The sequence below is a fragment of the Oenanthe melanoleuca genome, chromosome 25, assembly GCF_029582105.1.
Source record: "Oenanthe melanoleuca isolate GR-GAL-2019-014 chromosome 25, OMel1.0, whole genome shotgun sequence".
NCBI lineage: Eukaryota > Metazoa > Chordata > Aves > Passeriformes > Muscicapidae > Oenanthe > Oenanthe melanoleuca.
This window is the reverse complement of record NC_079358.1, coordinates 8,677,064-8,690,892: the sequence shown is the minus strand read 5'-3', so window position 1 is coordinate 8,690,892 and position 13,829 is coordinate 8,677,064. Positions and strand designations below refer to the sequence as shown.

The window sequence follows — 13,829 nt, the reverse complement described above, 5'->3', positions numbered from 1 at the left end:
TGCCGCTCTTACTGGGAGCGCTGGGAGGGAACTGGAAGCAAAGAGCGCCCGGTCATGAGTGCAGCTGGCGGTGGGCGTGGCCAGAGGGCGTGGTTATGCAAATCAGGGAGCGACCGCGCGCTGGGATAGGTGGGCGGGAGGGGCGCGGGGTTGCCGCTGTCACGTGAGCGCCGTGAGGGGAACGGAGCGATGGCGGCGGCGTCCGGTGAGAGGGGACAGGGAGCGGGAATGGGGACAGGGAGCGAGAATTGGGACACGGAATGGGAATGGGGACAGGAAATGGGAATGGGGACAGGAAATGGGAATGGGGACAGGGAACGGGAATGGGGACAGGGAATGGGAATGGGGACAGGGACCGGGAATGTGGACAGGGAATGGGAATGGGGACCGGGAATGGGAGCGAGAAGGGGGGACAGGGAACGGGAATGGGGACAATTAAAGGGAATGGCAACAGGGAATGGGGACAGGGAACTGGGATGGGGACAGGGAGTGGGAAGAGGGACAGGGATCGGGAATATGGGACCAAGACCTTTATTGAAACAGGCAATACGGAAGACGAACGGAGAACCGGCGCCGGGAATTGGCACTGGAAACTGGAATGGGGACAGCGACCATGACTGTGAGACAGGGAATTTGGAAAGGGACCGGGATTTGAGGATTGGCACCAATACCGAAAATGGGACCGGGAATGGGGAAAGGGAACGAGATTGGGACTGGGCAGGGAATTAGGACTGAGTGCAGCAATTCCGGACCTGGAGTCGGAACGGGGACGGGGACTACGGGACTCAGAGCCAGAATACGGGACAGGGACGAGGAGCAGAACCAGGAATAAGGACAGGGGACGGGAATGGGACCGGCTGTGGGGATTGGTTGTGGCTTTAGATCTGCCAAGAGCAGAGCAGCTGCTGTAAAGTTGTTTCTGGGAAAGGCACGTCAGGCTCCAAAGGCAAAGAGCCCAAGGCTCTCCAGTCCCTGTTCAGTCTCTGCCACAAAGTCCCGATGGAAGCAGGAGCAGCTCTCTGCTGCAAGAGGTCGAAGCTGCGGCCTGGTGCAGAGTCTCCAGAGGCAGATGCTCCCTGGCTTTTCTTCTCCTCTTCTTTACTTCTTCATCTTCCTCTTCTTCTTCTCTCTCGTTCTGGTAGTGGTGATGATGGTGGTGGGGGTGGACAAGAGAGGAACGAGAGAGGAGGGAGAGAGAGCTCTGGCTCCAAGACACGGATTTTTATTGACAAATTTCCCAATGATCAGAAAACAGGAACCTGAAGCATTTCTCCTAAACCTGTTAGAATTGGGGTTCTGTAATACAAATGTTTACATCTAACTTGTGCACAGGTGGTGTTTGTTCCATCTGAAGAATACAGGAAAGTTCTTACTGTATTTTTATTCTCTCTAGAGCTCTGATCTTGAGCTCTCATTGCAGATTCTAAGGCTTTTACTTTTAAGGGACTTCAAACATATTGTTACTTACTTCAGACTAAGATTTATACTTCTGCTTCATATCTATGCAAACTAATATTTCTACTTAAAAAAAAAAAGCACAGACCTCTATTTCATGTCTGTGTGACATAATGTAGTTTCATTTCTCAAAAGGTTTTTATTTAATTCTTGCATTCTTTCCTCTCACGGAGGGACTCAGAGAGGCTTCTGTGTTCTCCAGTCCCACATCTGGGAATGGGGACAGGGACATGGGAACGGGAAAGGAAACAGGAACAGGGAATGGGAGTGTGGGAACGGGACAGGGAATATGGAAATAGCAATTGGTGAGAGAATAAGGGATGGGGATTTAGAAGATGGGAAAGGGATTGGAAATTGGAATACGGGAGTGGGATTGGGAATAGGAAATGGAAATGTTGCACATACATATCTGTGAGAGCTTCCTGTCAAATCCTTATCCTTCCCAACACACAGGGAATATGGGACTGGGAATATGGGAACGACAACTGGGCAGAGAATACGGGACAGGGAGAGGGAAGGAGAGCAGGAATGGGAATGGGAATTGGAGTGGGATGGGAGGCAGGAGGATGTGGAGCCCCCAGCCAGGTGTCTTCCCAACACGGATCAGCGGCACCAGGGCTCAGCGGGGCTCTGCCCACCGGGGGTCACTGGGGATCATCCAGCGCGGATCCTGCCCTGGGGGATGGAGCTGGAGCAGCGCACGGAGCTCTTCCCGCACTCGGGGCACTCGCAGGGCTTCTCTCAGTGGAGACTCCGTTGGTGTCTGGTCAAGTGAGAGCTCTGTGATAAACTCTTCCCACACTCGGGTCATTTGTGGGGTCTCTCCCCAGTGTGCATGCGCCGGTGCAGGACGAGGGTGGAGTTTTTCTTGAAGCCTTTGCCGCAGTCATGACATTCATAAGGCCTCTCATCCCATTGACTGCGATAGTGCAGGAGCAGACTGGAGCTGGTCTGAAACCTCTTCCTGCATTTATCACACTTGTAGGGTCTCTCCCCAGTGTGGACGCGCCGGTGGTTGACGAGGCTGGAGTTTTGCTTGAAGCCCTTCCCGCAGTCAGGACACTCATAAGGCCTCTCATCCCTGTGAGTGCGATAGTGCAGGAGGAGACTGGAGCTGGTCTGAAACCTTTTTCTGCATTTATCACACTCGTAGGGTCTCTCCCCAGTGTGGCTCCTCTCGTGGATCTTGAGGTGTGAGCTATGGCTGAATCTCTTCCCACACTCCCTACACTCGTAGGGTCTCTCTCCAGTATGGATCCTCCGGTGCAGGTTCAGGTTTGAGCTCTGGCTGAATCTCTTCCCACACTCCCCACACTTGTAGGGCCGTTCCCCCGTGTGGACTCTCTGGTGTTGGGTCAGTTCTGATCTGCTCCTGAATCCCTTCCCACATTCCGAGCGCTTGTGGGGCTTCTCCCCACGGTGAAGCTGCTCACGCAGCCCCAGCTCCGAGCTCCGGCCGCCTCCCCTGCCCGGGCTGGCTCTTTCCTGCTGGGATCCCCGGGCTGTGCGTTTGCAGCCCCTCCTGTTGCGGGATCTGCGGGGCTTTTCCTCCCCGTTGCATTCCTGCGCCGTGGAGCCGCTGCAAACGGCCTCTTGCCCGAGGCTGTGCCGCGGGGATTTGTCCTCCCTGCTGGCCGTGCTCAGCTCCTTGTCTGGGGAAGGAAGGACAAGGACACGATGGGATTTGCCTCCGTGCCACAGGCAAGGGCAAGGAGATCCCCCCAGGGCTGTGCTGCAGCCGGAGCCGTGCTGGGCTGGGAGATGGAGCAGGACACAGGGGGAAGGGGGCACTGACTTCCTCCTCACCTGCCTGCGGCTCCCGGGACATCGACCTCGTCCTCATGGCCTCCTTCTCCTCCTCCTCGCTGCCGAGCTTTGGGAAATCCTGGTTTGGGGGAAAACAAGGGCTGAGCGCGTTGGGTTTGATGGTGGCGCTGCCGAGGGCAGCTGGAGAAGTCAGCGCCCCTTTCAGCCTCGGGGGCCCGGAGCCCGCTCAGCACCGAGCTCCCGCACCCCTCCAGGCTGCCGGGGGTCCCCCGGCTCCGGGATCGCCCCGGCCGCTCTCCCCGCTCCGGGGCTCCCGCCTTCCCACCCCCGCCTCTGCCGGGGATCCCCAGAGCCGATATCGCCCCCTCCCCGCCGCTACCGGGCGATCGCCACGCGGCACCGCCAAGATCCCGCCAGGGCCATTCCCGCCTCGGCTTTGGGCTCCGGCAACGCCCGAACATGCCCCGAACCGCAAAATAAAACCCTCCCGGAGCCCCCCACGATGGATTTGGGGCGAGCTCCCCATCCCCGCTCACCTGCGGGTTTTTGGGGGGCGATGCTGCCGCACCCGGGGGAAGCTGCGCTCTGTGCGGCCGGGCGGCAAAAAGCGCCTGGTTCCAAAATCGCTCCTCCTCTTCCTCCTGCTCCTCCCGTGTCCCTCCTCATCCTCTCGCTGCTGCTCTTCCTCCTCTTCCCGCTCCTCCTCTTCCTCCCGCTCCTCCTCCGCTCCCAGCCCGGCCCGGGCAGGTGCCGACACCCAAAACAGCCGCGCTCTGGCCCGGGCGGTGGCGGAGCGGCTGCGACCCGCGCGGCGCTGCGAGTGATACTGGGAGCGCTGGGAATGACACGGAGAGCAGCGGCAGCGATGCTGAGAGCCCCGGGCAGGAACTGGGAGCGCTTTCCCTGCCAGTGCCGCTCTTACTGGGAGCGCTGGGAGGGAACTGGGGCAAAGAGCGCCCGGCCATGAGCGCAGCTGGCGCTGGGCGGGGCCAGAGGGCGTGGTTATGCAAATCAGGGAGCGACCGCGCGCTGGGATTGGTGGGCGGGAGGGGCGCGGGGTTGCCGCGGTCACTGGAGCGCCGTGAGGGGAACGGAGCGATGGCGGCGGCGTCCGGTGAGAGGGGACAGGGAGCGGGAATGCGGACAGGGAGCGAGAATTGGGACACGGAATGGGAATGGGGACAGGAAATGGGAATGGGGACAGGGAATGGGGACAGGGAATGGGGACAGGGAATGGGAATGGGGACAGGGACCGGAATAGGGACAGGGACCGGGAATGTGGCAGGGAATGGGAATGGGGACCGGGAATGGGAGAGAGAAGGGGGACAGGGAACGGGAATGGGGACAGGGAATGGCGACAGGGAACTGGGATGGGGACAGGGAGTGGGAAGAGGGACAGGGATCAGGAATATGGGACCAAGACCTTTATTGAAACCGGGAATACGGAAGACGAACGGATAACCGGCGCCGGGAATTGGCACTGGAAACTGGAATGGGGACAGCGACCGTGACTGTGGGACAGGGAATTCGGAAAGGGACCGGGATTTGAGGATTGGCACCAATACCGAAAATGGGACCGGGAATGGGGAAAGGTAACGAGATTGGGACTGGGCAGGGAATTAGGACTGAGTGCAGCAATTCTGGACCTGGAGTGGGAACAGGGACCGGGACTACGGGACTCAGAGCCCGAATACGGGACAAGGGACGAGGAGCAGAACCAGGAATAAGGACAGGGAACGGGAATGGGACCGGCTGTGGGGATTGGTTGTGGCTTTAGATCTGCCAAGAGCAGAGCAGCTGCTGTAAAGTTGTTTCTGGGAAAGGCACGTCAGGCTCCAAAGGCAAAGAGCCCAAGGCTCTCCAGTCCCTGTTCAGTCTCCGCCACAAAGTCCCGATGGAAGCAGGAGCAGCTCTCTGCTGCAAGAGGTCGAAGCTGCGGCCTGGTGCAGAGTCTCCAGAGGCAGATGCTCCCTGGCCTTTCTTCTCCTCTTCTTTTTTTCTTCATCTTCCTCTTCTTCTTCTCTCCCGTGCTGGTAGTGGCGATGATGGTGGCGGAGGACAAGAAAGGAAAGAGATAGGAGGGAGAGAGAGCTCTGGCTCCAAGACACGGATTTTTATTGAGAAATTTCCCAATGATCAAAAAACAGGAACCTGAAGCATTTCTCCTAAACCTGCTACAATTGGGATTTTGTAATACAAAAGATAACATCAAACTTGTGCACAGATCCTGTTTGTTCTATCTGAAGAATACAGGAAAGTTCTTACTGTACTTTTATTCTCTCTAGAGCTGTTGTCTTGAGCTCTCACTGCACACTATTTTTCACACCAGATTCTAAGGCTTTTACTTTTAAGGCACTTCAAACATATTGTTACTTACTTCAGACTAAGATTTATATTTCTACTTCATATCTATGCAAACTAATATTTCTACTTAGAAACAAAAGCACAGACCTCTATTTCATGTCTGTCTGGCATAATGTAGTTTCATTTCTCAAAAGGTTTTTAATTCCTGCATTCTGTCCTGTCTTGAAGGGACTCAGAGAGGCTTCTGTGTTCCCCAGTCCCACATCTGGGAATGGGGACAGGGACATGGGAACGGGAAAGGAAACAGGAACAGGGAATGGGAGTGTGGGAACCGGACAGGGAATATAGAAATAGCAATTGGAGAGAGAATATGGGATGGCGATTTAGAAGATGGGAAAGGGATTGGAAATCGGAATACGGGAATGGGATTGGGAATAGGAAATGGAAATGTTGTACATACATATCTGTGAGAGCTTCCTGTCAAATCCTTATCCTTCCCAACACACGGGGAATATGGGACTGGGAATATGGGAACGACAACCGGGCAGAGAATACGGGACAGGGAGAGGGAAGGAGAGCGGGAATGGGAATTGGACTGGGATGGGAGGCAGGAGGATGTGGAGCCCCCAGCCAGGTGTCTTCCCAACACAGATCAGTGGCACCAGGGCTCAGCGGGGCTCTGCCCACCGGGGGTCACTGGGGATCATCCAGCGCGGATCCTGCCCTGGGGGATGGAGCTGGAGCAGCGCACGAAGCTCTTCCCACACTCGGGGCACTCGCAGGGCTTCTCTCAGTGGAGACTCCGTTGGTGTTTGGTCAAGTGAGAGCTGTGTGAGAAGATCTTCCCACACTCGGGACATTTGTGAGGTCTCTCCCCAGTGTGGATGCGCCGGTGGGCAACAAGGGCAGGGGTTTGCTTGAAGCCCTTCCCACAGCTGGAGCAGCAGAAAGGTCTCTCATCCTTGTGAATGTGATAGTGGTCGAGGAGAGTGGAGCTGGTCTGGAACCTCTTCCTGCATTTATCACACTCGTAGGGTCTCTCCCCAGTGTGGGTGCGCCGGTGGTTGACAAGGTGTGAATTGAGCTTGAAGCTGTTCCCACAGTCAGGACACTCATAAGGCCTCTCATCTGTGTGAGTGCGATAGTGCTTGAGGAGAACGGAGTTGGTCCGAAACCTCTTGCTGCATTTATCACACTCGTAGGGCCTCTCCCCAGTGTGGCTCCTCTGGTGCACAGTCAGATGTGAACTCTCGGTGAATCTCTTCCCACACTCCCCACACTCGTAGGGCCGTTCCCCCGTGTGGACTCTATGGTGTTTGGTTGTGGACGCCATTGGAGCCTCAGGCTAAAAATGGCCAGGGCTTGATACTTTTCTCATGCAGGGAAGCTCCCAGGCTGAGACAGTTTCTCTCTCATGCAGAGGAGGTTTTCCCAGGGTGAGACAGTTTCTCAGTTCCAGCCTGAGCCTTTCCCAGGATGATAACGCTGGGGAAAAATAAAAAGGAATTAATAACGAGATTAACACTTGGGCTTCTATGATAAACAGTTCTCACGGTTTGTGAGAAAGTTTTGTTTTCTTCAATTATCCAATAGACTGCTGTTCTGTTTGCAGTTTGCGGAACACACTATAAGAATGTGCCCGTGTCAATAAACGCTTCTTTAGCCACCTAGCTAGAGGAGTCCGTGTCGTTATTTCTGCGAAATACATCGCGAGTAGCGACATTTGGAGGTTCCACCGAGATCGCCTTTCATCGGAGCAGCGCGATCGGGACCGGCTTTGGAGCCTCGGATCGGCGAGCGAAGTCCCGCAGCCCGCGGAGCCCCGGCAGCGCCAGGCCGAGAGATCCCGCAGACCCGTGGAGCCGAGCGCCGATCAAGCCCGGACGGGGAGAGCCGCGGACTGTTCTCCTTCCCTGCGAGAGAGGTACTGCGCTTTCCCCCCTCCCTCCCAGCATAGCGGCTAGGTGGGAAATTCCGGGATGATGGGGAATCAGCAATCTAAGCAAGACGAACCATACTTCCTTATGGAGGGACGTTCTTGAAGGCTTGGATGCCCCAATCCCAGACCAGGACTTGGTAACTTTATTAGAATGGGCAAAAGAAAAAGAGGATTCCCTGAGAACGAAGGAGTGGCTTTTTCTGAGAAAGCTTGGAAAGAATTAGGAGACCGATTGTATGAAGCTATATGTGAAGGGGAACCCTCAGCTGTCCCTATAATAAAAACCTGGGGGACCATCAATGTAAAATTGATGGAGGGGGAATCAGGCTCTGAATGGAGCGAAACAGGACAAAGCGGGGACGAGTTTGACTGGTACCCGGAAAAATCCCCGCAGCCGGAGTTGCCCCCCCAAAAACCCCCGAGGGCGAAGCGTTTGTTGTTTAATGACTACGTTCCCGGCCCTCGATCAAAAGACTCTTTAGACGAACAAAGCACCAGCAGCGCGGGAAGACCCCCCTCCAGTCGCTCCGCAGCATGCCGAGGCATTCATCCCCAGGGGGGTGGGATTGCAACGGGCACAGAGACAGTCACTCGCTGACGTCACCACACCCACCGCCCCTCCATGGCCGGCAGAAGCGGCCCAAACGCCAGTTATCCCGCTGGATGTTGTCGAGCAGTTACTCGTGGCGGCCGCGACAGGTCAATCAGCGGCTTTTCGCACGGCATTGCTCCCTTACGCGGCTGCTACTTCCACGGAATCGCGGCGGATCGCGGGCGGCCCGGCCGTGGGGGCGGGCCCCGTACCGTCTGCGGGCCCGCCCCCAGGGACAGGGCAGCAGACACCGCCGGCCGTGGGCGCGGCAGTGCCGCCCCCTGAGCAGCGTTCGACATTCAGTTCTGCGATCCCGGAAGTTCCGGGTTCCCCCGCCGATCTTTTCGGGACGATGTTACCCCCCCCCCTCGTCTGTACGGCCGCGTCCTGCCGCGCTGACGACGGCCGGTGCCACCGTTCCTGCGTCTTCAGCAGTGCCAGCGGCTCCCGTGATGTCTCCCGGCCGGCACGGATCGCCGCCATCGCTCCGGTCCGGCGCCGTGGATGCCGACGACCTGCACCCCTCCCGCCGGAGGCGTGGTCTCGTGTCGACCAGCAGGCGTGGCAGAAATCCCCACGGGTTTTGGGAGACGGTCAGGATGGGAGCATTGGAAAAGGGGGATTGGGACCTCTTAGAGAAGGTGGGAATGCCGAGGGGAGGGGCTCTCCGAATGGAGGGAAATTTCCAGGATGACCCTGCGGAGCTCTCCCCGGTCCCGGGGGACGAGCTGTCACAGAGCAGTGATGATGATGCCCACGGGACGGGAGGGGCTCAGGTTTTTCCTGTTTTCAAAGGAGTCCCACAGACAGGGCAACAGGACAGGCACGATCCGATTGCCTGGCGTGTCGTGCAGGACTTGCAAGATAAAGTAGCACGATATGGGCTTGGTTCTACTCAGGTCATGCAAATTCTTAGAGTGCTGAATACAGATTTACTAGCACCCTATGATATTAGACATATAGCCCAGGTGCTGTTTCAGCCTGTGCAGTTCAGTTTGAAGATACCTGGACGCAGATGGCTGACAGGGCTGCTGCAGATAATATGGACGGTCTCGAGAGGATCCCAGGCATGCTGTGGGTCGGGAAGTTCTGCTGGGTCAGTTTCGCTTTGCCAGCCCTGACCTGCAGGCCACCTGGGACCCTCTGATTCTTGAGCAATGCCAAAAAGTAGGTTTTGCAGCAATTTAAAAACAATAGAGGCTGCAGCTCCTAAGCCGAGATATGTGAAAATTACTCAGGGCCCCACTGAGCCATTTTTGCAATTTGTTGAGAAGGTGGCAGCAGCCCTGGAAAAGCAGGTTGAGGATGATGTTCTCAGGCAGTTGTTGTGTAAGCAGCTAGCCAGAGACAATGCTAATGCAGATTGTGCAAAAATTATACAGGCCTTGCCAGGGGACCCTTCACTGACTGATATGGTACAGGCATGTGCTAAGGTAGGAACTATAGATCATCAGATCTCTACTTTAGCAGCTGCTATGTGGCATCATCAGAAACAGAGAAAACCTGGCAAGAAGCCAAATCAGGAACAGGCTAATAGGCCTACCTTCTTGTGTGCAAAATGCAAAAAGCCAGGTCATTATGCAAACCAATGCAAATCAAAGAAACCTTTTTTTAGCCAGGGAAACGAAAAGACGAGCGCTGTGGGGTACAGCGCGCAGATACAAGCAGTACCCCAGAATCTGGCAATGACACAGGTTTCCTCAGGCAACATGCAGCCAGCACCCGTGGCTCAGCCGGCGTGGATGTATACACCACAGACACAGTCATCTTAGACTCTGACAGGGTACACAAGGTTCCTCTGAATGCCACTGGGCCTCTGGGCCAGGGGCTGAGTGCACTACTCATAGGAAGGTCTAGTGCCACTCTTCAGGGAATCTTTGTTCACCCTGGAGTCATTGATGCTGACTTCACGGGTCAAATTTATGCTATGGTTTCTACGCCTTCTCCCCCTGTCACTATTCCGGCAGGAACTCGAATTGCTCAACTTGTGCCTTTTCATTCATCTGTTCTCAGGGCAGATCAACGAGATCGCAAAGACGGTGGTTTCGGATCCACAGGACCGCCACAAGTCTTTTGGACAATGAATATCTCCGATCAGCGCCCACAGATGATGTGCACTTTGACCCTCTCAGGTGCCACCCCATCTCAGATTCAACTCAGAGGTTTGATTGATACCGGGGCAGATGTAACGGTGATTTCTCTTTCTGCCTGGCCTCCCACATGGCCACTGGCCCCTCTTGGCCAAGCCATTGCAGGCTTGGGAGGCACAGCACAGACCTTTATTAGTCAAGGCCTGTGTTGATCAAAAATATGGAAGGGCAGACGGCTACAGTCCGACCCTACATCACTGCAGCCCCTATCAACCTCTGGGGACGGGATGTTTGGCAGCCTGGGGTGTGCGCATGGAAGCAAATTTTTAATTGGGGTCACTGAAGAAGGGCAAAAATTATTCTATGATGCCTTTACAGTGGTTGACTGATACCCCTGTTTGGCAGAAATAGTGGCCCCCACCAAAAATTAAGTAGATAGCCCTTTGTCAATTTGTGACCATTTTGGTCATTGATTTGAAGGATGGTCTTTTCCACAATCCCCTTGTGCCCTGAGGACAGACCAAAATTCGTGTTTTTACAGTGCCTGCAAATTCTGTGATGGGACAGAGATATCAATTGAAAGTTTTGCCACAGGGTTGCCAATTAGCCTGACACACTGCAGCAGGCTGCAGCAAGCTTTTTACTCACCAGGTATACCGAGTGGATTCTTCCATTGATATCTCTGTGTTTATCAGCACTCCGGATTTACATCCTACAGGTATCATTGGCCAGTTACCTGGGAGGATGAGTCTGGTTTGCAAATGCTGGAAGGCCATGAGACAGGTTCTGCTCAGATAATTGAGTTGAAAGCAGTCACAATGGCATTCCAACAATTTTCTCAGGTACTTTTGAATTTGGTCAAAAAGTTTTTCATATAAACAGAAAAGGGGAGTGGCTGGTGAAGAACCACACAGCCGATTGGGAAAAGTTTTGTATACCTTCAATCACCTTACTGTGCCACAAGATTCTAATAATTCTTGTTTTTGTGAGTTATTTCACTTTCTTACAGGCTGCAGATGATACATGCCTGCCTCATCGTTTGGGGCAGTGGGTATGCTTGCATCTCAACAGATACTGGGATGCACTGCCTGCCTGCAAGGTGTGTCCGCCCTGACCTGCGACATCAGGGACAGAATGCAGCCGAGGCACAGTCTTCAAATGCTGAACAATATGCCGATCACCAGCCAGACGATCCCTCTGCAAGCAGAGGATGAGCATTCATCTGTTTCTTTGGAAATGTTTTTAGCTTTGGGACATTGTTAAATGAGCTCTTTTGAAATATATTAAGAAATTATAAGTTTGGAAAATGGTGATGGGTTTTGCTATCAATGTTAGCACTGAGTTTCTCAAAAAGCACCAGGTGTGAAGATTTCCCTGAGTGCTTCAGGCATCCACAGATCTCCAGAGTGGTGTTTGTTCTCCTCCACGTAGGGCCCCCCGTGGAGGACTACAAGCACTTCTTTTCTTTTCTTTTTTTTTAAAAACTATAAGGGGGACTTGTGGACGCCATTGAAGCCTCAGGCTGAAAATGGCCAGGGCTTGAAACTTTTCTCAGGCAGGGAAGCTCCCAGGCTGAGACAGTTTCTCAGTTCCAGCCTGAGCCTTTCCCAGGATGATAACGCTGGGGAAAAATAAAAAGGAATTAATAACAAGATTAACACCTGGTCTTCAATGATAAACAGTTCTCACGGGTTGTGAGAAAGTTTTGTTTTCTTCAATTATCCAATAGACTGCTGTTCTGTTTGCAGTTTGCGGAACACACTATAAGAATGTGGTTGGCCGTTCAATAAACGGCTTCTTTAGCCACCTAGCTAGAGGAGTCCGTGTCGTTATTTTAGCCAAATACATCGCGAGTAGCAACACACTGGGATAGTAACTGACACCATGGCTGAGCTCCGAAAACAACTGGAGCAGCGCAAGAGAGAAAGGGAGGCCCAGCAAAATTAGTATGAGTCTTGGTTTAAATATTCACCCTGGCTAACGACCCTCTTGTCAAGCATAGCTCCACCAGTGATTTTAATAATTTTAGGGCTTGCTTTCGGCCCCTGTATTTTCAACAAAATAATTAGCATTGTGAAAAGCAGGTTAGAAGCCGCTCACCTCATGTTAATACGAGCAAAATATGAAGCCTTAAATGGGGAAGAGGAAAAAGATTACCTGGAGTTAAGTAAGAGGGAATTACAAAGATTTAGCGAACAAAAGTAATAATATAGAAAAAGGGGAGACTTGTAATAAATAAGAGGCCTTTTGTTCGCCTGACAGACTTTAGACCTTGGAGGAATATCACCAAGATTTGTGAGGCCAGAATGTGGGTTGTACTGCTTTGATCCTCTGACAGACAGACCTTGAAAAAGATATCACTAGAACTTGTTAATAGTTTTGCTCTGCTTGATAGGCCTTAAAGTAAAAAGCCAGAATGTGTTCTGCTTTTGCTTGTATAATCACATATTGTTTTAAGTGCCAAGAAAGGAGTCAGTGGCTGAGGAAGACTACTCACCCTCATCCCCCGACCACCAGAAGGCAGAAAAAGACCCCCTAGCAACTGGAGGAGCATGCGAAGAATTACTAAAGGAGGAGCACGTCACCCAAAAACCTAACAGCTTAAAAGGAACAGACTAAGGGGGGTTGGGCGCAGCAGGTAGTAGAGTGGAGACGCCCCTGCTGCCCAGCGCTGAATTTGCTTTTGCTTTCTGTAACCAATAAATCTTTTAAATTGTAATTCGATCTTTTATGGCCCATAGCGATCATTTATAACATGAAGCATGTCTCCTAAACCTATGAGAATTCTGGTTCTCCATTCCAAGGCTTATCTCTAACTTGTGCACATCACCATTGTTTTCTCTCTGAAGAATATAAAAACTATTTTAACTCTATTTTTAGTCTGTCTAGAACTGTGTTTTTAAGCTCTCAATGCAGCTTGTTTTTAGCACCACACTCTAAGAGTTTTACTTTTTGAGGCACTTAAGAGATATTTCTACATACTTCAAACAAAGATTTATACTTCTACTTCATATCGTTGCAAGTTAATATTACTACTTACCAAAACTAAAGCTCCAACCTCGATTTCATATTGCCGTGGCTTAATGTATTTTATTTCTCAGAAGCTTTTTAATTCGAATGTGGCATTCTGCTCTCTCTCAAAGGGACTGAGAGATGCTTCTGTGTCACACATTGCAACTACTGGGACTGGGGACTGGGAGATGGGATCGGGAATGGAAAGAGGAACAGGGAATGGGAATGGGACAGGGAATATGGAAATAGCAATTGGGGAGAGAATATGGGATGGGGATTTAGAAAATGGGACAGGGATTGGAAATTGGAATCTGGGAACTGCACTGGAAATACAGAAATGGAAATGTTGTATGTACATATCTGTGAGAGCTTCCTGTCAAATCCTTATCCTTCCCAACACATGGGGAATATGGGACTGGGAATATGGGAACGACAACCGGGCAGAGAATATGGGACAGGGAGAGGGAAGGAGAGCGGGAATGGGAATTGGACTGGGATGGGAGGCAGGAGGATGTGGAGCCCCCAGCCAGGTGTCTTCCCAACACGGATCAGCGGCACCAGGGCTCAGCGGGGCTCTGCCCACCGGGGGTCACTGGGGATCATCCAGCGTGGATCCTGCCCTGGGGATGGAGCTGGAGCAGCGCACGAAGCTCTTCCGCACTCGGGGCAC

General features: G+C 53.0%; 1 pseudogene; it reads right to left on the bottom strand.

The window, feature by feature from the left end:
• Positions 1-1,991: 1,991 nt before the first annotated feature.
• Positions 1,992-13,829, bottom strand: part of LOC130263101 (zinc finger protein 850-like) — a 15,854-nt pseudogene continuing 4,016 nt past the window's right edge.